The sequence below is a fragment of the Cupressus sempervirens genome, chromosome 2 (genome assembly GCF_028749045.1).
Source record: "Cupressus sempervirens isolate cs-2001-9-10 chromosome 2, ASM2874904v1, whole genome shotgun sequence".
NCBI classification, from domain to species: Eukaryota; Viridiplantae; Streptophyta; class Pinopsida; order Cupressales; family Cupressaceae; genus Cupressus; species Cupressus sempervirens.
The window spans coordinates 203,924,510-203,948,982 of record NC_143119.1 but is presented as its reverse complement, the minus strand read 5'-3'; positions in this window follow the sequence as shown (position 1 = coordinate 203,948,982).

Sequence of the window (24,473 nt, the reverse complement as noted above, 5' to 3'; positions counted from 1 at the left end):
CTAACATGCATATGATTAGAAGTAGAATGAAACCATAAATTTTGACATGAAAGATTTGGGTAGTTATCAAAACTAACATGCAAGATCTGGGTAGTTGTCAAAACTAACATGCAAGATCTGGGTAGTTGTCAAAACTGACATGCAAGATCTGGGTAGTTGTCAAAACTGACATGCAAACTTCTACAAGCACCAAATTCACCAAGAACTAACATGAAAATGATTAGAAGTAGAATGTAACCATAAATTTTGACATGCAGCTGATTAGAAGCAACATGCAATCATAAATTATGACATGCAAGATTTGGGTAGTTCTCAAAACTGAAATGCAAGATCTGGGTAGTTGTCAAAACTGACCTGCAAACTTCTACAAACCCTCAGGCTAGCAAGATCATGGCTCTGATACCACTGTAATGTCCCTTTACTGATTTTATATGATATGTCACGCCTCTAATCAGATTTTCAAGATCAAACAACTAATATCACAAAGATCCTCCAAATTTCTCAAGAAACTCCAAATTGGGTATGCCAGAAATTGTGCCAAAAGCTTCACAGCTTCACCAATTATTAATAAATCTGAAAGTGGACATTTTTACAGAAATTTCAGCAGCATAACAGCCTACAAAATGACATTTTCAAATCCGTATAAACTTTACACAACAATTCTCAAATGTAGGACAAAAACTATGCTCATCGGGCTCCCGAAATTAACACAAAATGCCCAAAAACACCACACAACACTAATAAACTATCTCAGAAGTTTAATCACGTCCCAATACATATATTCAACTCTATTTTAATAGCTTAAAGTCTGAAATACAGCAGCAACCAAAACTGATATGAAATGCTCAACTGAAAACACCAAACTCATGCAAAAAACACACCCAAAAACCCACAAATCTACATGGTTCAGCACAAAGGCAAACTCTGTATGAGCATGCACATAGAATGGCTTCAAACTCCCATCCTTAGCCTTCCTGGAAACTTGCAAACTCCCATTCTTGGGTCTCCCTAGAAACCTGCAAACTCCCGTTCTTGGGTCTCCTTCTCCACAGGTTTGGCAACCTCTGAAGAATAACAAAGAATGAGCAAAAATCAAGTTCTCCTCCTTCCCAAAATGCCTCCAAACCCCTTAAAAGAGGCCATAACTGTAACTCACGTCCAAGAGAGGTTAATGAAACATATTTTAATAATAATTTCATTTATTAGTCCAATGGTTTCCAAAGATTAACCCCCCCTTTTTTCGAAACTTCACTTTCTTGGGCCTGCCTGTCTTAGCAAAGATTATTATTATTTTTTGATTTGAAAAGGGGACATGACAATATCTCTTTCTTATTACAACTTTGCTCAAGAACAATAACAGTATTGCACTTTTTCCTTTCTTCTTCAAGCTAAGTTTCCATACTACCGCCATGTCTTTTCCATTCTCCCACAATGGTTGCAAATTTTTCCCATAAATCAAATTATTCTTTAGAACTTGTTGTTACACATTCCTTAACTTCATCTTCATGCCATTCCTCTTGACATTTTTCTTCATTATGCATATTTAAGGCTTCATCAATTGCCTCCAAAATCTTTTCTATAGGAGTACCTTCCAACATTGTACTCTTCTCTAATTTCAAAGGACACATGATTGTTCCAACCACAAATTGTTCACACTCAAATCCCATAGGACTTGTCTCATTACTGCTCTCATCAATAGTTACTTGCTGCACTTCTTCTTTCTGCATTTTATTTCCTCTCAACTTAGCTTCATTCTCTTCAAGTTTCCTTCTCAAACTTTTTATTTCCTCTTCTATCTTGCTTACCTCTTCTCTTTGTTTCCTCATTTCTTCTTCCTCTCTTTTCTTCTTTTCTATCACTTCCACCTTCAAGTTTGAAGACTCCATCTTTGAATTTTCTTCCTCAGTCTGATTTTCAGCATCATTCTGTAATTTATCTTCGAGTACAGGAACCAGTGCAAATAGTGGATACGTCTTCTTTCCTTTTACCTCTTTCAAGAATTCTTTCTTACCCATCACCATAACTTTGGCTTCTGCGGTTTTGGATTCTTCTTGACTTGGCTCAACTAAAGGTATCAATTCAATGACCTTTCCATTCTTTGTAATGGTATATGTATTCTTCACTCCATCATGATGTGCCTTGAGATCATATTGCCATGGTCTGCCGAAAAGTAAATGACATGCATCCATATTAACAATATCCAACAATAATCTATCGTTATAGGCTCCAATCTGAAATTCCACCCAAGCTTGCTCTTCCACTATAGTATGCTGCCCTTTATTTAACCAAGATATTTTGTAAGGATATGGGTGTTGTATTCTTGGTAGCTTTAACTTTTCCACCATTTCAAGAGACACAAATTTTTTTGTAGAACCAGAGTCTACTAGTACCTTACAAACTTTTCCTCCAGATTTACAGGTAGTTCTAAAAATGGACTTCCTTTGTAGTGGTTCTTCTTTGACAGGCATTTTTAACAGTGTTCTTCTCATCATAAGTGCTTCTCCCTTTTCTGGATAACCATAACTTTCTGAATCTTCTTGTAAATCCGCTTCTTGTGCCAGGTGTATTCTCTTTTTGCCATGAGTACTAGAGCTTGCTTTTGCTGGACATTTGTGTGCCATATGACCTTCCTGATTACAGTTGTAGCATCTTATTGGTCCATTTGTCCTTCCTGGTGATCTTCCTCTGAAATTTGGCCTTCTACCTATGAAACTTCCTCTGAAATTATCAAACTTATTATCTTCATTATGCATCTCCGTTTGTGGCTGAAAATTTGGACTCCTTCCGCTAAATGTACCTCTTCCTCTGAATGGTTGTCTTCCTCTGCCTCTGTTATTATTTTCTTGTCTCCTTTTGATTTTCTCTTCCACCTTTAAAGCCAACTGATAGCACTTAGCTACGGCGTTAGGAATCAGCAACTGCAACTCTTCTTGTATGTTCATCCTCAAACCATTTAGGTATCTTACTACCTTGATACTCTCAGGTTCTGCAAATTTTGACCTTAGACTTAACTTCTAAAATTTTTCTGTATAAGTACAGACATCCATATCCCTTTGTCTAAGATTCTGCCTCTTCTGATGCAACTGTACCTCATAGTCTTCAGGGAGATACGTCTCTCTTATCATTGACACCATCTTCTTCCAGGAACAAATCTTCCTTTTATCCTCTTTTACCCTTTCTTCTTGCACAAAATTCCACCATGTAAGGGCTGCTCCCTTCATTCTGGACTTAGCCAACTTAACTTGCTGCGACTCTAAAACTTTCTCACATTCAAAATGATTCTCTAAGGCTTCAATCCATTCCAACACTAATTCAGCGTCCATCTTTCCTGTAAACATAGGTAACTCCACGAGTTTTCCTCCCAAAGCCTTTAAAGCTTTAAAAAATGGCTTCTTGTTCTCAGATATTCTATCTTCTTCATTGTCGGGTACGTCTTCCTCTTCTTCCATTTCTTCTTTCATTTCTTTCTTCTCAACTATATTCTGCATATATTCCAATTTACTGGCTAGTTCTGCCACTATCCCCTTCAACTCTCTATTCTCTTTCTGGATAAGTTCTTCTTGCTCCTCGACTTTCTTCACTAACTCTGCATTGGTCACCATCTTGCTTGACCCTATTGAGGAATCTTGATCAAGGGCGTTCAACATATAACTTCACAACCTGCAACTCTCAAGCTCTGATACCAAAAATGATGCAAAGCCACACCTTGGAAAACTCAGGAGGAATCAGTCACTCAACTGAGTTGCTTCAAGGGGCATCTACAACCTTCAGGATCACACACAATATATTATAACCACCCATTGTGATTTGAACCAACTATTCTTATCATTATTATTATTATGAAAACACAACCAGAGATACCTTAGACTCAACTCATAAGACTCCTATAACCATCCACTAGATTCAAAACTTTGAAAATAAATCCCCCCAAAAATTTCTTCTTGCTGCCTCCAGATAGACCTGCACTCAGACATGAATAACTTTCAAACTAGAAAAGATTTACTCAATCCAACCGTTGAGATTTGGTGTAACTAGGTTTCAAACAACATATAAATTTTTTAGAGAAATCCAACGGTTCAAACTTGAGATATTGACCACGCATTAGAGTACATTTTTCTGCAAAACATTGCTTCTTGTTGTCTCTAGATAGACCCGTGAACAGACATGTATAACTTTTGAACCAGACAATAGTTTCTCAATCCAACCATTGATATTTTGAGTAACTAGGTTTCAAACAACATATAAAAATTTGAGAGAAATCTAACAGTTCAAACTTGAGATATTGACCCCGCATCAGAGTACATTTTTTTGCAAAACATTGCTTCTTGCTGTCTCTAGATAGGCCTGCATTCAGACATGAATAACTCTTGAACTAGATCAAAACTCTTCAATCTCTCTAGTGAAGATGGGCGTAATTAGGCCTATAATAACATATTCAAAGCTCATGAAAATCCAACGGTGCATTTGGGAGATATTATCCATGCACTGAGACTAATTTTCTGCAAACATACCGAATCTAACCCAAAACTAAAACTTTTTTAATCTTCTGCAAACTATCAACTTGTTTCCAGTGAGAAGATAAGAAAAATCCATTCAAAACTCAGACCATCGAAAACTTGCACAAAGACAAAATCAAAAAACATTCCATATCTCTCCAAATTCGATTCGTGTCTTACATAGCCGACTGGCTCACCCTTAAAACTGACTTTCTTTTTCCTATTAAAGGATGTGAAACGTTTTCTTCTTATTTTAGAAAAGAAGAATGTCTTTTATACAAAAAAAAGATAAGAATTTGAAACATTTTTCTACCAATATTAGACAGTCGTTTTCTAAGTCAGGAATATTCCAAAAACTGCCTACTACCTATTTTTGGATTCTAAAAATCATTAAACACTCCACCTACGAACTAAAAAAAACTATTCTAATTTAAGATCCACACACCTGGTCCTAGGTGGCTATATCTGGAGAGCTTATCGAACTGCTACTCTAGGTATGCCACCACATGTAGGACGTTATTACAAACTTCAAAAACTAAAAGCATTTAAAACATAACATTAAATTCCCTATTACATTTTCAACAATGTTGCCTCGTATAGCGTTTCTCTTCTCTGCCACTATAGCACTTGTCCCATTTTCTTAATTCTCTAAATTTGATCTTTTGCCCAACTTGATCATCATTCAGAGTTGTTTCAACACATTCTATGAACATGTTTTGACATGTTTTTCATCATTTGCAACCCTATTCTAGTCAAATGTAGATCATCTTCAAATTGATTCTTACCTAATATAAACCTTTTGAAAGTTATTCAAACTTTTTCAATGTCATTAAAATCACTTGAAATCAACCTTAATCAATCATCATCATCATCAATCATTTAGCCATTGTTAGGTCCTTCAATGCCCTATCAATATTCATCAATTCATGTCATGTGTCCTTGACATGTCATCACTTCTATCAATCAATTTCAATCAACCTATGGCATTTACAATGTCTGTTAAGTGTCACATTTTGTCAATCCTTGTCATGTTTCCTTGACAAGTCATCAATTTATGTCATTCATCTAGCATCATTTATTTCATCAATTTGATTATTGGGTTGGTCCAATCCAATATCATTGCATTTATCATCATTTTCATAATGATCCTCTAATAGGGTTATTTCTTGCATTTATTTTGTCATTTGGCCAATCAATTTGTTAATTTTTCCTATAGGAGTGAATAACCCATACTTTACTCCTATGCGTTAATCATTTAATTTATCCCCTATTTCTAAGTCCTTAGTTTTGATAAATAAATATCATTTATTTATCCCTTTTGTCACACTTTTACAATTAATTAATTTAACATTAATTAATTGGCTAATTATTGATTTATGGAATTTTCATTTTATTTTAATTCTAATTTTCCATTTTGTGGGAATAAAATAATTTTCAATTTCAAAATTTCCTCCTTTTTCTAAATGGGATTTAATTCCTTAATCTATGCTTCCACTTCCTCTTTTTTAGCCTCCACTTTCCCTTTTTCTTTCGTCATAAATTGTCATGGTTTATGACAAATTTGTTTTTCTCTTTTGTCATAATTTGTCATAGTTCAAGACATATTCCTTTTCCCTTATTTCATAATTGTCATAGTTCATGACAATTTTCCTCTTTTTCCTTTTGTCATCTTTGTCATAAATTATGAAAAAAATCCTATTTTTAACTCTTCAATTTCTAATTGTGCATCCTTTTATCATACTTTATGATAAATTTCCTCTTTCAATTTGTAAATTTTTATATTTTATGGCATTTACTTTTTTGTGCACTAAATTACTAATTTGTAATTTTCCTTGCCAATTCTATGAATTGTGATCATTTCTCTCATTTTTGGTTAACCATCTTCTTTCAAATCTTCTCATCACCATATTATAATTTGTCATCTTGCTTCCAATTTGTGTCAATATGAGAGCTACATCCACTCTTTTGGAGAAGCAAGAAAGGGCACAATTGTCAAATTGAGGGATTTTGTTAGTTTTCTTACTTTGTCTCAATTTCTTTTGTATTAGGATTAGGATTTTTTGTGTATGCTTTTAGAGTTTGATGGTTCCTCTTGTGGCATGTTTTCTACCTATTTTCTAGTCCTACATTTAGTGAACTTGGCGTAAATCATATACTAATGTTATATTTTCTTCTTATGCAATTATAGGCACATCTTGTCAAAATCAAGAGCTACATCAACTTCAAATCTTTGAGAAGAAAGGAGAGCATAGGAGCTACACTTGAAAGGGGTTTTGTATTTGAATTCTTTTATTTCAAGTGTCTTTTATGTTAGGATATAAATTTTTGCATTTATTTTATGAGATTTGAATTCTAAAGGTCATGACCGCAATACAAAAGCTCACTCTCAAGGTGTTGGCATCCCTTCAAAATCTAGATCCAAACTTATACCTCCTCCATCACCCCTTCCATCCATTTTAGGTCCAGATGTTCCTCCATCCAATAGTTCACAATCAACTTACCCTTTCCCACATGCAAGTTAATAAAGGCATACATCTTGGAGAGCCTCCCACCCATCCAAAAGTCCTCCACACAATTCCCCTCCATCCATGAATTCTAATCTCTTTCCAAGTAGTTTGGATGTCAAGCATAAGGTATATAAGTCAAATAATCTACATGCATTCAAGGATCAACATGTCCAATCTAATCGACATGTGAATACAAAGACGCATATGATCCAAAAAGAAAAAGAAATATAAAAAAGCCTATAAAGGCACTTAAATAAAAAAGAAAATTCAAAAGCAATATGAGTTCCTAAATATCTTTTACAAACAATGCAATCCAAAGACTCACAAAATAATAAACAGTAAAAATACATGTGGATTCCCAAGAAGCTTCTTGAAGCACAACATCCTAAATAAAGCTCAAAGATGGCATCCAAATTTCTATCCATCCATCAAAAACCCTTCCATCTTCCAAATCCATTTTGGGTCCTTGTGTCCCAAAATCCACACCACTTCCTCCTTCAAATCCAAAATATCATTTTCCTCTATCATTCCATCAACTTTCAAGGTATTTTCCTATGTTGTTCTTGCATCCACTTCCATCCACTAAACATCAAGCCCGCTTTCCCTCTCTCCATCCTCCTACATATTTTTCCTATCCTTTCATTGAGCATATCCAATCTCTAGCATGAATCCATTTCATCCCCATTTTTCATTATCTTGCTAACATCTTTAAGCCTACTATCATAGTCATGGCATATTATTGCATACCTTTCAAGAGAAATAATTTTGAGAATAAGGTGCTTAAGTCCTTCATGTCAAGTCATGTGTCTATTATCTTTTGAAAGGTCTCAAAAAAAGAAAAAAGAATAGTTGCCTTGATGAAAACCTGGAAAATAGATGTCTTGGCACCAAAAAATAAATAAAGAGAAATCATTTTGTCCTATAGTGAAACCTAGTAAATAGGCACTTTGGACAAGTACCATGATGAAAACTTGGCAAACATGCGTCAACTGTAGTCTATGTACATCTTACATTCCATACTTGGGGGTAGGTTTCACCCATATTATACCCTATCATAACCCTTCATTTTACGTTTATCTCCATCATATCCCTTATCCTGTCAACATTCCATATTTCATATTTCCCAACTTTGATATTCCCATGGGTACAAATCTGCCCTAGAAGTAACTCATATCATGTATGCATTACATTTTCTTAATCCTTTTCATCCATATTCCCCTATCCTATTGCAACCTCTTGTCCATGTCCCTTTATGCATTAGTGATCTTACTTATCCTATTCATATTCTTTTATTTTCTCATCACAATACCTATCGTATTCTTTGTCTACATCATGTTTATTTATGCAAAAGGCTTGCATTTTTGCTATGGCTTTCTATGCTACGATGCATTGCATTCCATTTGCCATATCAAAATAAAGCTCATATTAGCACACCTGTGAAAGAAATTTTTCATCTTTTACTAACTCTCCTAATTCTCATTTTCATCTTCCTAGTAATATTTCTTCGATTAATATTTTTCATCATTCTTCTCTTTTCAAAAAATTGTCCTCAAGTCAATTTCTTGCCCAACTTTTTGAGGGGGCATCCTATCTCCATTCTTTTGATTTCACCAAGGTATTTTAATTTATTTACTCTTTGACACAACACTCAGAATCACATTGTATCAAAGAGGGGCAACATGTAGATGCTCAAAAATGGCTTGTGCCTACTCTTTTATCACCTTTACATCCTAACTTGTCCTATTTTCTCAATTCACTAACTTCGATCTTTTGGCCAACTTGATCATCATTCAAACTTGTTTTGACACATTCTTTTAACATGTTTTGACATATTTTTCATCATGTGTAACTCTATTCTAGTCAAATGTGGGTCATCTTCAAATTGATCCTTATCTAATATAAACCTTTTGAAACTAATTCAAACCATTTATATGTCATCAAAACCACTTGAAATCAACCTTAATCAATCATCACTAGGAATCTTGTAGGTAGGGTTACGTCCTTCAATGCCTTATCAATATTCATCAATTCTTGTCATGTGTCCTTGACATGTCATCAATCCTATCAATCAAATTCATTCAACCTATGGCATTTGCACTATCTGTTAAATGTCACAATTTGTCAATCCTTGACATGTTTCCTTGACAAGTCATCAATTTATGTCATTCATCTAGCATCATTTATTTCATCAATTTGATCATTGGGTTGGTCCAATCAAATATCATTGCATTTATCATCATTTTCATCATGATCCTCTAATAGGTTATTTCTTGCATTTATTTTATCATTTGGCCAATCAATTTGTTAATTTTCCTCATAGGAGTGAATAACCCATAGTTTATTCCTATGTCTTAATCATGTTTAATTTATCCCCTATTCCTAAGTCCTCAGTTTTGATAAAAAAAATTTTATTTATTTATCCTATTTGCCACATGTTTACAATTAATTAATCTAACATTAATTAATTGGCTAATTATTAATTTATGGAATTTTCATTTTTCTTAAATTCTTACTTTCCATTTTGTGAGAATAAAAAAATTTTCAATTTCAAATATTTCCTCATTTTTCTAAATGAGATTTAATTCCTTAATTTGTGCTTCCACTTCCTCTTTTTAAGCCTCCACTTTCCCTTTTTCTTTTGTCAAAAATTGTCATAGTTTACGAGAAAATCATTTTTCTCTATTGTCATAATTTTTCATAGTTCAAGACATTTTCCTTTTCCCTTTTTTCATAATTGTCATAGTTCATGACAACTTTCCTCTCTTTCCTTTTGTCATATTTGTCATAGTTTATGACAAATTACCTTTTTTGAACTCTTCAATTTCTAATTGTGCATCATTTTGTCATACTTTAAGACAAATTTCCTCTTTCAATTTGTAAATTTTCATAATTTATGAAATTTACCTTTTTGTGCACTAAATTGCTAATTTGCAATTTCTCTTACAAATTCTATAAATTGTGATCGTTTCTCTCATTTTTGGTTAACCATCTTCTTTCAAATCTGCTCATCATCATATTATCATTTGTCATCTTGCTTTCATTATGTCGATATAGGAGCTACATCCACTCTCTTGGAGAAACAAGAAAGTGCACAATTATCAAATTGAGGGAGTTTGCTAGTTTTCTTACTTTGTCTCAATTTCTTTTGTGTCATGATTAGGATTTTTTGTGCATGCTTTTAGAGTTTGATGGTTCCTCTTGTGTGCATATTTTCCACCTATTTCTAGTCCTACAACTTAATTATCAAAATTATTTGTCTTTATGTTCATTGGCTAAAGAACTTAAGATCTTATACATGGATTTTTTGGAAGCACTACATCTATTGCACATTTTATGACGAGTTTTTGGAAAATGGTACACATTTATGAAACTTGTAAATTATTTTTGTTTGATTTAGATGGCATAAATGGTATATTTATTTAAGTTTCGATTTCTAATTTAGAGCAATGTTAATTGTAAAAATTATATAATTTTTTCATAGGTAATTGATCGAAGCCTAGATGATTTATTATTCATTCATTATTATTGTTAAGATTAATTATTATTATGTGTTCATTTCAAGTAGATTCAAACTGAAGACCTTCCTGGTGAGAGGCTCACAATTTATCATTGTGTTGTAGGTTGTTGTCTAATATATTTACTTTTTTTTATCAGTAATGGGTCAAAACCTAGGTTAATTATTATTATTTTATTGTAATTAATTATTATTATGTGTTAAGTTCAACTAGACTCAAACCCAAGACCTCCTGCATGAAAGGCTCACAAATTATCATTGTGTTGTGGGCTCTTTCCTGTAAAAACCATATAATTGTTATATTATAATTAGAATAATAATAATTATTTCACAATTTTATATTATAATTTTTTTTATTAAATAATTTTTTTATATAAATTTTTTTATAAATAACTAATCTAATTCAAATAATATTTTATTAGATAAAATAATTAATAAAAGTTAATTATTATTAAATTATTATCTTTTCAAAAAATTGTCCATTATTATTATTTATTAAATCATATTTAATATTATAACTATAAGAGGCAAATATTGGCCATTATAGTGACACTTGTTATCTTTTCTTCCCACTCATCTTCTCTTCTAACTATATTCATATATTTGTTTTCTTGGGACCTTGTTTCCATATCTTATGTGAGATATATATGCACAAATTGTACTAAATAATATCTCAAAAGATTTAGCAAAAAAATTCTATATCAACAAATTATTCATGTATGCTTATCTATTTCTACAATTTAGTTTTTGTTTCAATTTGGAGAGTTAATATTTTTATTATTTGACAAATTATATTTAATATTATTGTAATATTATAACTAAAAGAGGCAAATATTGGCCACTATAGTGACACTTGTTGTCTTTTCTTCCCACTCATCTTCTCGTCTGGCTCTATTCCTATCTTTATTTTCTTGGGACCTTATCTCCATATCTTATGCAAGATATATATGCACAAATTGTACTAAATAATATATCAAAACATTGGGTAAAACATTTCTAAATCAATAAATTAATCATGTATGCTTAACAATTTCTATAATTTAGTTTTTTTATTTTTATGAATAGCCCTTTTCCATTAATTTATAATTTAAATATTCATATTCACCAAAAAAAGGGGCTGGGGGATACAAGATCACCTTGCAAGTTCAAACAACAATAGGTCGGATTAACAACTATTCATCAAAAAAATTGTTTAAAGAAAAGCATAAAGCTTGAGGCAGCAAGAGTAGTGGCGACCGAAGGAGGGTCTTTATCATCAAAACCCCAAAAGTCCTTGGGGTTAGTGCTTAGCTTAAGGGGAGTCCAACTATCAACAACAATAGCATCATCATCATCATCTTTATCTTCCTCGGGCCTGGATGGGGAGATAGCTAAGTCCAGCCGAGGAAATGTCCACTTGGGATCATGTTGCGTAGATGACCAACCCGCAACAGGAACAACAGGGGGAGCTACCAGGGACCAACCCGAGCCCAACCTAGTGAGGATGTGGCTGTGATTGGGGAGTGTGCGAGCGATGTGTAGATCTACTTCGGCCTCGCCGATGACCACGAGTAGGAGTGCAGTCACCGAAAGTTGCATCCTAAGGCACATGGGCAATCGTACATTATGCATTTACCCAATGAGCAAGTAGCTCCTATAGGTGAGCCACCTCTAGTGCAACTTTGTTAGTCTGTACTTGAATTTGCATCATGACATTATTACAAGTATGTGCTTTAGAGTACATAGCAACATGAATATCAAGAAAGCTATGAGAGAATAAAACAACATTTCAGTCCTTCCAAATAGTAAACAAAATTTCCATTATGAAAGCATGCCAAACCAGGGCACATCTAAAAGGAAGTTTGGGCAGATCTCGTAGCACCACCATATGCCAAGTGAACTCCTCTAGATGGAAAGGCTTAAAAAATTCATGAATCTAGAGCCAATATCTTTGGGATCACTGCAAAACCAAGAAATGTGTAAGAATCTTTTGGGTTGACCACAAAAGGGGCATCTAGGATCCAGAACTCCCAAATGTTGGAGCAAAGGGCCCAAAGCCAAGCCCTAGAAGAGGAGACACTAGGCAAAGTGAGAAATCTTTGGCTCTGTGATGGCATTCCAAATAGTAGTAAATCCAAGACTCCAAGTCTTATGAGAAGAAGACAAATGCCAATGTTGATTGAGGGTATCAACCGTCAAAAGATGGGGCACCAACCACTGATACCCCAATTTGGGCTTGTAGCTAGCCATAGGAGTGGTAGATACCACTTCCAATCCTTCCATCAAGGGCGAGATGAGTAAATACCAAGCTTGTGTAACAGATTGGGAGGCACTGCAAAAACTAGAAAATTAATTGTCTACCGATCTGCATAGATGAGCTTGAATTGAACTTGCAGATCCTCCTAAGAGTGAAGGTTCATAGTAACTCTGGAAAATAAGTCCTTAGCTATTTATTGCAATGATGTATTAGATCTAACAACTAATCACATCCATGAAACATGTAAACAAATGATCAACACATAACACAAAGATTTTGGTTACCCAAAAACCCTCCAAGATGAAGGTAAAGCTAGGGTGGGGATGACACCCACAAGTCTTCACTACTGTAGCAATAAAGTTTTCCTATTAGGGCTACAATTTTGATTACTTTTGATGATCTACCCTGTGAGGGGTCTGCCCTATTAAGAGCTTACAAGACTTATTTTGTCTACCTTGACTAAAGGATTTAAACTTACAACTAAGTAAGCACACTTTTAAGAGATTTGCAAAGGTCTATTAGGACCACTTTTTCAAGAGATTTACCCTAAAACACTTGCTAAAACATATCAGTACCTAATCCTTCATTTTGCACTTAATACGTTGATTATAGATCTCTTCTTTACAATCTCTAATCTAATATATCTGTATTCTTCCCTTTACTTCTTTGCTCCATCACTCTATCTAGTTTTCCTTCACACTTCACTTATAGAATCCAAACTTTGCTTCTCTCGTACACACATGGAAATAGGGTTTTGATCCTCCTTTTATAACCATATATAGAAGTTTCCAAATCAAATCAATGATCCAGATCCTTCACTTTTGTTGTTTAATCCTTCCATTTTTTTGACTGCTTAATCACCTTTCTTAGGGATTAATGATCCATAAAAAAATGTATAATCATCTCCATGATTCACTCCTCAAACATTAAAACATGCATTTAAGTCAACTAAAAATGGCTTACCTCAATCATCCCAAATAAATATGTCAAAACTGGTTTGCTTGGCATATGAACATTATGATGCTTGGTTTTATCCAATGTTCATGTTTTCACTCAACCTCTATCTACTCGACTCGTACTATGTGACTCGGCTTCTATATGATCGACACACACTGTCTTATGTTTGACTTAGTATGTGTTAGAGTAATCGGTGACCATAGACTTTCTTGGCAATGGTAACTATTTGGCTTCAACTGAATTTCATACAAGTCTTCTATACATAGCTCGACCTTAGTAGAATGGTTCAGTCATAGTTACGATCGACCAACTCTGCCTAATGAATGACTAAGTATTTGACACTAATAGACAACATACCTTGGGGATAAAAAATCTCCCCCTTTGACATTAGTGGAAAAAACACTTTTCCATGATCAAAACATTACAATCCAAAATTGAAAATAGTAACCCCCTTAGATTATGAGTTGGTCTTCAAAAAGACTTTATTACATACATCATATATATATATATATATATATATATATATATATATATATATATATATATATATATATATATATATATATATATATATATATATATATACACACACACGCGCGCGCATGCGTGTGCGACTTCCTTTGACTCCCAAAAACCAAAATTGTAAAATTTACATACATATACATTTCATTACATGATCAAAGTATTCTTATGATTGCTTGTGCATACCTTTTGATCATACATATCATTTCCCCCTTGTTTTTGACACTTATAATTGTTGCGGTGATGGAATAGTAATGTCACGATTGTCGAAGAATGATTTATGAATTTGTAATATCATTACCAATGCATTATCCCAACTCGTCCTGACAGATTCAAAAACTTGAATCTTTATTTCTTGCATAGTAGCTAGATCTACCAAACTATCAACAGTTGAAAGATTTGGATTTCTTTGTGCTACCTCCTTCACTAATTAAAGCTCTTTTTGAATGACCTATAAGTGAGGTGTCAACATTGTTTGTATAGAAATGAGCTTAGCCCTTATTCTTCCATCATTAGCCATCAGCTCAACTAACCTAGGTTGGGAAAATAGGAATCTATCAAAATGAAATGAACTTGAACTTGTGTCCATGTCCAAAGAATGTCCTATAGACTTTAAATCTACTTGTTGTCTGTCTATTAGCTCTTGAATTTCTTTGGTGAAGAATGTAGCATCACATAACTTTTAACATTCTTGACAACTTCCTCTAAATCATTTACAATATTTGACCAATGGACTTGCCTTATTGCAATTTCTGTAGAAACTTTCTGCATCTCTTTCTATTCTAAATTTCTTGATTTCCATTGCATCAACTTCTCATTTGAATCAATATCTATATCATTGACCTTTTCCATAATTTGTACTAGCCGAGCAATAATTGGGGCCTTCTTATCAAGGTTTCTAATATAAAATGCATCTAAAAAAAATCCTTGATCTCACGTAACACTTTTTTTTTATGTTGGTCCCTTCTTAGCTCTTAATGTCTTGTCTTCCTTTCCAATAGTTCTTACAATATTTGCATATCTTCATAAGTTAAGTTATCAATGTCATACTTTGGAATCATTATAACTTTATCCAATGTCATTGGCTTTCTAGGTGATTGACTCTTCTTCTTCTTGCTATGTTTTTCCTTTGAGTCTAAAGTACTAGAGATTGGCAATGACAAGTGCACAGTCTGAGTTTGGAGCTCTAAACTCAGTCTCTAAATGATAGCTTGTGTACCCTCGATGCCTATGGATTCCTCACCTATTCTTTGTTCCTCTGTCTTAACAAGTTCACCTATAGAACTTAGCTACCCTGTCTCCTTATTTCCTTCAATTAGAGGTCTTGAGACAATTAACACTTCATTACCTATAGTAGATTGCTCTACTTGAGTATCTTGACTCATTGACTCCTTGTGTCAACTCACTCTATTGCTCGACAACTGTAACATGTGCCTCATCTAACTTTTACAAATTTGAATAAATGGTAATTGGAGGTACTTCAATGATATGAATTGTTACATGTTGAGTTGATTATTGATCATCAATCTTGGGATATTCCTTTATCTACTCTAATACTGGATTGGTGTCTATCAGAGTGTCTTTGATAGATTTAGGAGCTTACTCCTCTTTTCTTGACTCAGTAAACACTACCTTTTCTAGCTTGTTGACAACAATAGTCACATTGGGCAATGTAGTGGCAGGAGTTTCATCCTCAATGATGACTATCTTTGTCATTTGTACCTTTTCTTGAGCCATCTTCTCTACTGTTTCTACCAATTGTTCAACATCATTGTAGATGTCTTATGTGTTGTCCAATTCAACTCTTTCATCTTCCTTTTCCTCTTCTTCTACTATTGTTGGCATTGACTCAAAATCTTTCTTCCAAACAATTTTTCTCTCTTGTACAACATTCTCAATTCTATTTCTCAATATTTTACATGGCATTGTCTTTGGCACAAATTTCTTCGCATAGTCTTTCATAGTTATAGCCATATGATGCTTCCCTAAATCTGGCATAACTTGGGTTAATGTAGCCTCCCTCATTTTCTTTTCAATAGATAATGTCCATTTCCATTTTGCATCAATTTTATTATACAATTCTTTAGGCAATTCTTTACCTAATTCTATTGTTGTATATTTAAAATTCACCATCACATCAACTACTACCTGCTCTACTTTTTCTTTATCAAATTTACCTAAAGTATCATACTTTACATGTTTAAAACAAGTTAAGCTAGCTTAACTTCTTATGTTTTCACATACCTTGTCTATGTCTTGAGGGGCTCTTCTTGATACTATCTAAAATTTTCTCAACTCATCAAACTCAGTCCTTTAGCTTCAACTAGTTTGACAACTAATTTTCTCCCTGGTCTTTTCTTCTGTTGGCCTTTCTCAGCCTCCTTGGCTTCAAATATCATCTTCTTAGAAGTCTTTCCCTTAACTAGCTTTGTTATCTTTACTAATCCTTTATTTTGCTTGGCAACTGCAGGGCTTGTTTCATTAGATCCTTGTTTAGCAACTCTCCTTGGTATAGAGGTGGGTGGTGCAGCCACATTCTATAGGCTCTTTTTCACCTTAAAATCAACAATTATAGTTTTTTTTACCATTTGTTGCCCGAGGCTTGACAAAAACAAGTTCTTTTCCTTTTCCTTCATCTTCTTCTTCATCATCACCTTTACTACCATGATCTTATTCTTTTCCTTCTATGATTTGCAATGGTGATTCTCCAAGCTTACCTTCCAAGTTTTGAATCATTTTCTTCCTATTTTTGTCCATCTTAGGGACTTCTATTTGCATTATCATTTTGATCTTTGCAGTTTCATATGTACCAAATGGCTCGACACTCTTGTCGATTTCTTCTACCAATAGTGTTGTAATAGGAGTAGACACTTCGTCTATATTAACTTCATATTGCATAGGCCTTAGCCATGCCATCCTTGGTATCACTGCTTGTACATATGTATAGTCAATATCTACCATAAAACATATGTGATCATAATATTGATCAACCACCGACTTAGTTATCCTTGACCTATTTTTCATTTTCCTTTTGAAATCTTCAAAATATCCATAAAAAATTATTTCAAAATTTTCACCCCAAGTGTTTGATATATTCATTTATCTACTCAGTCACAGGTCTATCCTTATCACATACTACATCTCCAATCATGGGAAAAGAGTTTTGAACATAAAAGAATATACATAATATGAGAGAACCAAACTTACACAAGGTGTTCTTGGCTTTTTTGATGGCTCCATGATTTTCTGCAAACTGTATCAATTGAAGCTCAACCAAGTCATAGTTATGGTCCTTCTTGACTAGTTTATATCCCATGTCAATAGCTACATAACACACACTATTTAGTCAACTTGATTGATAGAACTTGTGTGCAATCACTGGAATTACAAACTCAATGATTGGATCTTTAATTGTATCAATAGGTATACCTTGACCATTCCACTTCGCCTTTGTGAGGTCTTCAATTATGTTTCTTTCTTGACAACAAATAATCTTTGCTCGGTCAAGAGTAGGGTAACCAATTACATGGTGTATGATGGATTTTGTGATTTTAACTAGGTGCTCGTTCTCCATCCATAACTTCATATCATGAAACTTACTCAAAATAATCTTAATCCATTCAATCTTGAACCCTTTGTGGAATATTGGGGCACAAGTTAACTGTCATGTCCCCTTTTCAAATAATTTAAAAAAAAGAAAATCTTTGCTAAGGCAGGCAGGCCCAAGAAAGTGAAGTTTCGGAAAAAGGGAGTTAATCTTTGGAAACCGTTGGACTAATAAATGATAATTATTATTAAAATATGTTTCATTAACCTCTCTTGGACGTGAGTTACAGTTATGCCCTTTTTAAAGAGGTTTGGAGGCATTTTGGGGGGATTCCAGACTTGATTTTCACTCATTCTTTGTTATTCTTCAGAGGCTGCCAAACCTGTGGAGAAGGAGACCCAAGAACGGGAGTTTGCAGGTTTCCAGGGAGACCCAAGAACGGGAGTTTGCAGGTTTCCAGGAAGGCTAAGGACGGGAGTTTGAAGCCATTCCATGTGCATGCTCATACAGAGTTTGCCTTTGTGCTGAACAGTGCAGATTTGTGAGTTTCCGGGTGTATTTTTGTAAGAGTTTGGTGTTTCCGGTTGAGTATTTCATATCAGTTTTGATTGCTGCTGTATTTTATACTTTAAGCTGTTAAAATAGATCTGAATATATATATTGGGACGTGATTAAACTTCTAAGATAGATTATTAGTGTTCTTGTGGTGTTTCCGGGCATATTTTGTGCTATTTCGGGAGCCCGATGAGCATAGTTTTGGTCCTACATTTTTGAGCTGTTGTGTAAAGGCTATACGGATCTGGAAATGTCAATTTGTAGGCTGTTATGCTGCTGAAAGTTCTGTAAAAATTTCCATTTTCAGATTTATTAGTAATTGGTGAAGCTGTGAAGCTTTTGGCACAATTTCTGGCATACCCGATTTGGGGTTTCTTGAGAAATTTGGAGGATCTTTGTGATATTAGTTGTTTGATCTTAAAGATCTGATTAAAGGTTGGAAATATCATGTAAAATCAGAAAAGGGACATTTCAGTGGTATCAGAGCCATGATCTTGCCAGCCTGAGGGTTTGTAGAAGTTGCAGGTCAGTTTTGACAACTACCCAGATCTTGCATTTCAGTTTTGAGAACTACCCAAATCTTGCATGTCATAATTTATGATTGCATGTTGCTTCTAATCAGTTGCATGTCAAAATTTATGGTTGCATGCTACTTCTAATCATTTTCATGTTAGTTCTTGGTGAATTTGGTGGTTGTAGAAGTTTGCATTTCAGTTTTGACAAGTACCCAGATCTTGCATATCAGTTTTGACAACTACCCAGATCTTGCATGTCATAATTTGGTGGTTGCATGCTTCTAATCAGTTGCATGTCCAAATCTATAGTTTCATGCTACTTATAATCATTTGCATGTTAGTTCTTGGTGAATTTGGTGGTTGTAGAAGTTTGCATTTCAGTTTTGACAACTACCCAGATCTTGCATGTCATAATTTGGTGGTTGCATGTTGCTTCTAATCAGTTGCATGTCCAAATCTATGGTTGCATGCTACTTCTAATCATTTGCATGTTAGTTCTTGGTGTTTGAAGAAGTTATATCCTATTGGGGTTACACTCTACTTTATCCAGAATGGACAGGTATAGTACAGAGTCTCAGAGGGAACAATCTTGGACAATTGATAGCCAGAGTCAAAATAATAGAAAGGATGGTTATTTAGACATTCGAGATAAACTTATGAAAATAAGCCATGACATGTCTAAACAGTTGGTTGAGCACCACCGTATAAATGACATGTTATCTGACCCAGCTAAGGTGGATAAGTTGACTGGATTTCTATTTGGCAGATTTTCTCACAGGACAGATGACACAATTTCCAAGAACTTGCATGAGGAGTTTGAGAAACTAGCTGATAGCCAGGTAGAGGTCTCAGATTCTACTCTGCCACAGGAGGTGGTGGGAAAGGATATTACACAGATTGATAGTAACGGTCAACTTGATACTCAAATTGAGACAATTGTTTACAGGTTGTCAAAGGGTGATGCCACAGGTATTCAGGATGGTATAGTTACAACAGGCAGTGACAACAGTGTAGTGGGTTCAGATGATGATTATGAGGATGTTGTTGTGCAGGATGGTGAGATACTTGGTAGAGATGAGCAGACATTGAGCATTCATGACTTTGCTGAGAAAGAGTACCAGGCACAGTTAGATGCTTCATCACATGAGGTTGAGGCTGGTAGTACTTCACATGATTTCTCCAGCCAGCTGAAGGTGAACCAAGATAGTATTGTGACTTCATTATCTCATCATGACAGGTATGTGGAGTTAGTTGGTATTGGTCATATTACTCAGGTGAGGAGTTTGCTTGAGTTACCAGTTGATTCTAGTTTACGGATATGGACTCGAGATTGTTATATTGGCATTTGGGATTCAGTTGACTGGATATCTTTAACACTTTTTGGTAGCAGTGTTTGTTTGGGTGCTATCATGGATTTGATTAGTAGATTACATGGTGTTGTCTTTTCTTGTGCCAGTATCTTGTCTGATGTTGGTATTAGTTTTTATACACCAATGTTGGGCCTTGTTCATATATCCAGTCGGCCATACTTGTTGGAATGTGTTGATGATATTTCATATTTGGCAGTGTGTATAGATGAGTCCCAGGATCATATTGGCATTGATGACATCCAGAAGGATGCAATGGGCAATTTTGAAGACTTAGTTTCCTTGGGTATAGAGGAGTTGGACAGAAATGCTAATGTTTTTGATACTCTGTATGTTGATATGAGTTTTAGATTTGATTCACAGGATATGGATGGTAATACTCTAGAGACTAGTAACTTTGAGGATACTCCTTTAGACAGTGCATCAGAGGAGGTTTGTAGGAGACAGTCAAGCCAGTGCCATCATGTGTCTAATCAGTTGAGAGTTAGTGACCAAGACATTGCTATCACTTGCCAGCATTTCGATGCTGCTCGTCAGTTGTTAGCAGTTTATGGATGGGGTTCTCCTACTAGTGATGAGCAGGGAGGCAGTTATCTTTCCTTGACAGAGTTCCACTCTTTATGGGAGGCTATCCAGATTCTGAGACAGGATTATATGCAGTTGGTAGCCGACAGAGATTATCTTATGAAGTGGGGCAGTACAGCATATGATGCATTGTTGGCCAAGGAAGATGAGGTGAGTGAGATTACTGAGCAGCTTGTGGTGACTTCTGAGATTCTTGAGAGTACACAGTTGGCTTTCAAGGAGTCACAGTTTCATTTGGCTAAGGTGACCATGGAGTTAGAGCGACTACAGTCTTCACCTGATTCTATACAGTCACAAGCAGTGGTGTTTGGTGATCCGAGGATGTCCATGGCCGAGATTGTCAGAGACAGTGGAGATGGGGATGCATCCATTCTTGATACTAACATTGGAATATCAGGTTCATTCCCACTAGAGTTAGGTTCAATTGAGTTGGGTGTTGTAGCAGATTGTTGTATGCCTGACATGGTGGTGACCTCTAGTACTAATGGCACGAAGACTAGAGATGTTGTATCAAAGACCATGTGTGACATTGGTGAGCTGATAGTTGGCATGGTTCCTACTAGTAATACTACTCCCTTCGCAATGTCTTCAGAGGTAGTAGTCAGTTCCAATTTGGTTAATGATCGATTGCAGTTAGTTACATCTGGATTGCAGTCTGAGCCACTGACTGAGATTGGTGCATTCTATCGGCATTACACTGTGAGGTATGCTCATCTATCTACCTTTGATGACCATGTTGATGAGATGATGATACAGAGATGTACTTTGGTTCCTAGTGCTTATCATCAGTTATGGGACAATTTGATGCCTCAAGATGAGAGTTGTGATGGGCATGACATGGCGATAGGTTCTACAGTTGACAGCTTGATAATACATGACTTAGAGCAGGAGTTTCAGAGTGATGCTTCAGCAGGTGTTGTTATTGATTCTACTCCTTTGGCTATGACATCTCTTGACTTAGCTGGTGATCAGTCACAGTGGGTTGTATCACTTCTTCATGGTGAGCTGTTGACTGAGGTTGGTTTTTTTTATCAACATTATATTGCAGGGTATGTACATCAGTTAGCATTTGATCCTTGTGCTGAGGAGTTGATGGTAGACAAATTTGGTTTGGATTCCATTTCTTACTCTTTATCTTGTAATGTCTTTTCACCATCAGCAGTGTATGGGAGTTATGGTTATGAGATAGTGGCCGATGATTTGCAGAGTTGTGTTGACTGCAGGAGTTGTACAGTGTGTGGATTCTCCATACTTGGTACAGTTTCATTCAAGAGGGTTCACCATTGTTTCAGAGTTGGATTGTACATTCCATATAGGCCAGTGGGATGCGTTGATGGTATTTACTGTGTTGGTAGTTTGATTTGTCCACTTTACTTGGGTTCTGATGTTCTAAGAGTTTGTGCCTCATGGGTTTTTGTTTGTGGTAGTGGTGATTTCGGAGTTTGGTTGAGCTATAATTGTCAATTTGATTATGGATTCCTCTTGGTCATATTGCAAAGGATATTGCAGGAGCCTATGTTAATTGGTAGTAGTATAGTTCATGACTACATTTGGGATCCAGGTGGATTGATTGGTTTATTGTTCAGCCATTGCTTGAGGACAAGCAATGATTGGGAGGGGAGGACTTGTCATGTCCCCTTTTCAAATAATTTTAAAAAAAGAAAATCTTTGCTAAGGCAGGCAGGCCCAAGAAAGTGAAGTTTCGGAAAAAGGGAGTTAATCTTTGGAAACCGTTGGACTAATAAATGATAATTATTATTAAAATATGTTTCATTAACCTCTCTTGGACGTGAGTTACAGTTATGCCCTTTTTAAAGAGGTTTGGAGGCATTTTGGGGGGATTCCAGACTTGATTTTCACTCATTCTTTGTTATTCTTCAGAGGCTGCCAAACCTGTGGAGAAGGAGACCCAAGAACGGGAGTTTGCAGGTTTCCAGGGAGACCCAAGAACGGGAGTTTGCAGGTTTCCAGGAAGGCTAAGGACGGGAGTTTGAAGCCATTCCATGTGCATGCTCATACAGAGTTTGCCTTTGTGCTGAACAGTGCAGATTTGTGAGTTTCCGGGTGTATTTTTGTAAGAGTTTGGTGTTTCCGGTTGAGTATTTCATATCAGTTTTGATTGCTGCTGTATTTTATACTTTAAGCTGTTAAAATAGATCTGAATATATATATTGGGACGTGATTAAACTTCTAAGATAGATTATTAGTGTTCTTGTGGTGTTTCCGGGCATATTTTGTGCTATTTCGGGAGCCCGATGAGCATAGTTTTGGTCCTACATTTTTGAGCTGTTGTGTAAAGGCTATACGGATCTGGAAATGTCAATTTGTAGGCTGTTATGCTGCTGAAAGTTCTGTAAAAATTTCCATTTTCAGATTTATTAGTAATTGGTGAAGCTGTGAAGCTTTTGGCACAATTTCTGGCATACCCGATTTGGGGTTTCTTGAGAAATTTGGAGGATCTTTGTGATATTAGTTGTTTGATCTTAAAGATCTGATTAAAGGTTGGAAATATCATGTAAAATCAGAAAAGGGACATTTCATTAACCCTTTCTCAGCCACGACTTTGTTTTCATCCTTTAGTACTCCATTCTCACACATCTTATCATATGTGTTTTTCAATTCAAAATCACCAATTTTACACATGTAGCATGGCCTTACATCATGCACCATGATCACACATGGTGGAATTGAAGACAACACTTTGGATGAGTTACCAATCATCGCAATCTCTAGGTATGGCTTAAATTTTGGAGGAGGGCATGCTTCATTGCAAACAATTTGTGCATTACTACCCTTTAATGCCTCCCTGTTCTCACTTGCAAACATAGACGATGCCATTTGCAAACTAGGGTTTTGAACTCCAAACAATTTCTCAAATTAATCAACTCGGATCAAAGTAACTTTGCACACTTACACCTTTTGGCATACAACATGCACTAGAATCTTTCTATAATTTGCACAAATCACTCCTTGAAGTTATCTTGCTCTTCACTCTTAGAATTTGATAGTCTGATGATTTAAAATGAACTCAAAATTTGACTAAATACCTTCAAATGATCAAAATTCTCTTTCATTTAATGCTTCATACTTTTAGTAGGTAAACACAAAAATGCATGATAGTTGTCTTGTCTTGCATAAGATAACTCAACCTTTATACTTCCATTTATTGGCCCAGTCAACACATTAGTTTAGTTGAAAGGGAGCTCGGTCCACACTATAACTCAGTCACAACTATCATTGATATTGATGCTTGACACCAACTTGGTATATGCATTCTTTGTTTAGTCTACACTCTAGATCTCTCGTAATGCATCTCTTCTCATGAAAATATGGACTTCACTACATCACATGTTAGGAACTAATATTCTCACATACCTTCTTTACTTAGTTTGAGATAGTGTGATCACCTAATCCATTGGATTGGGTGATCTTGACATCAGTAGCTCTGCTACTGCTACCTTCCTCCTTCCAAGTTTGATTCATCTGGTTTCTTGTCTATTCTACATCAACAATACCTTTACCTTTATTCCATTCATTGCTAGGTGTTGGTGCTCGGGTCTTATAGTTTCTGCTCAGATGACCAATCTTATGACAACTATAGCAAACTATACTGCCATTCATCCAACTCTTCAATTTACCTTTGAAATTTGTCCTAATGTAATTTCTTGCAAT